The sequence below is a fragment of the Homarus americanus genome, unplaced genomic scaffold (assembly GCF_018991925.1).
Source record: "Homarus americanus isolate GMGI-L3 unplaced genomic scaffold, GMGI_Hamer_2.0 scaffold7626, whole genome shotgun sequence".
In the NCBI taxonomy this organism is placed as follows: Eukaryota; Metazoa; Arthropoda; class Malacostraca; order Decapoda; family Nephropidae; genus Homarus; species Homarus americanus.
The window spans coordinates 20,326,181-20,328,689 of record NW_024718273.1 but is presented as its reverse complement, the minus strand read 5'-3'; positions in this window follow the sequence as shown (position 1 = coordinate 20,328,689).

Genomic DNA, 2,509 nt, shown 5'->3' with positions numbered 1-2,509 from the left:
GCCGCGATGTGCGCTCTTCACAATCGACTACTCGCCAGTTCACATAGTACGATATATAATTAAAGCTAGGGAAGTGGACCTAGAGTAAACGGAAGTGTCATCATAGGCGCAAAGCGAAAACATCCCCAGGACAAGTCATCGAGGGGAAGACCGGCACACTACACCAAGGAGGGATAGATAGAAATTCCGCCCTCCTTACAACACTTCTATCGCGGCAGCAGAAAAGTGGAAGTGTTGTCAGTACCGGTGAATCATCTGGATTGGCTCTTTTTACCGATATGAACGCTAATGTATTGGCCTTCGACGTCATATCACGGTTACAACGTAAATTCCCTCACCGCAAATTCAAATGGGCTAGTAACGCTACGAGCTCGAAGGTTTCAGGTACTCAGCTGAGCATCAAAGGAATGTTGACGTTACCGCTCGAATTCTCAAGACGTAGTACGCATACTGCGCGGACTTTTATATGATTCAGCAGTTCAATTTGCCAGCCGATAGTTGTGGTCTCAATATTGAAGAACATGTTGGATGTTCATCACGTAATGGTAGTGTTAAGTTTGAGGTGTTTTCCTACACAGCAATAGGTTCTGCTGTGCTCACCGCTGGGATTGGGTGTTGTTGTAATCTATTAAGTGGAAGGGATCATGCGTCGAGATATCTGACCTCAACCACACACCTTCCAGCGTGATTACAGCAGCAAGAGTTGGAAGATAGTACCTGCAATGTTGAAAGTACTCTCCATTACCAGAATGAGAATTCACCCGCAAAAATCCTGTGAGCTGAAGTGAACATTGGTTTCTGCAATGATTCGTTCACTGCCCAGGGTGTGACAGGGCGTGACTGCAGTTTTTGAGACTACTCATCAATCAACATCCTATCAGAAAATTCTTTCGTTGGCGTGAACAACCCCGGTTACCAGCACCCAGCACCACCCTAGTGGTGATGACACATCCGGTCTGAGATATGGTCTCAGCATTCTGGTATATTGTGTTGTGGATGACGTTATTTAACAATTAGCGGCGGTTTGCTGCTCAGGATTTTTGTGAGCATTGACCCAATCACCGGACCTTGGAATCAGCTGTGTTACTGTGGTACACACACACAAGTCTACGGGATTGCGGAGCAATTTCACGTTATCAAGATTAAGAAGGATGTTATGTGTGTGATTTTTAGATATCACAGTGTCGAAGTGCCAATTAAATTCCTAATTCGGTATTGTTGCGGACAGACTCGACTGGCCAGGATAGATCAAATAACACCATGTCAAGGTGATCGATCATCCTCAGAAGACAAAGACACGCCTGTTAGGCTGCTTGCCGACTACAGAAATATTAGCCTTGGGGAAACATGAGTCAGACAGATTTAACATCCCATCATATGGCGTTAAAGAAGGAACCAACCCTATTTACGTACCAGCTTATGAACTGTCGCAGCCAGCGCGCATGGTGCAAAGATATGGTACAGGGTGTATGTTAGTGAAGAATGTCATTAGACACTCAAAATCCCTTTGACGGCACGCTCTATTCTCGTCGGAATCAGTGGATGGCGCCTATCATAATTTCTAGGCGCGTAAATGATCAACATTTGATCTGCGCCATTTGGATGATCATAGTAGTCAGTAAGGACGCGGTTTACACATCTGATAAAACTGCGTGATTTTGGCCAAACTTTACCGGCAGGACTCAAAATAAATTGGTTTTTTTTTTGTTTTTTGGTTGTGTTGCGGTGAGGGCATACACACGGTTAATGATAAAGTCAAGCTGTATCTCGGTTCGCGTCGTGCTCAAATGATGTTGTGCGTAGCTTATGGATTATCTGGTTATAATCGTTCGCTTTCAAGGGACTGTTATCAGCGAACGAGGTTGGTAAAAGATGAAGTGTTTATATGGATGTGAACACGAAATGTTTCGGTATTGAAAGCGCTGCCAATGCCCCGGTTTACATTCCCGGAGCTCACTCAACCTTTCACTCTCTGTTTGGCGCTCCGGTTGAGTGAGGCAGTTGCAGAGGACAAGTGGGGTTCGTCTAAAACCTTCGGTGATGCATTTAGAAACGACGTTGTTTGGGCGCTTTAAGGGTTGAAAGCTTTATCTTTGAAGTTAACTGTTTTTTACTGATCATGCAGCAGTCACCGGGCTGTTCCATGGCGAAGCTTATCGAGCAGATTGGCGCTGGTGTCAGGCGATTTAAAGTTGACTGGGTTGGTGGTGCCTTTTGGAGGTATTGTTATCGGAATCAAAATATGGCGCCGTTATGCCTGTATCAGATTCCTCTTCGCAGGTGGAAGATGATTAACGGCGTTACATTGGTCAGCTGTTTTTTTTGCTCTCTGGATCTGGGGATGTTAGCTCCCAAGTTGTTCTTCCGCAGTCAGTTTGAATTGCGACTTATACTCAGGTGGGACTGAAAATCTCATGAGGGTAATGTGTCTCAAATGTATGCCTGGCGTTTGCTAAAAGCAATGTGGCTATTGTTGCATTATAGATCTCAGGTCGATATATGTATGGAT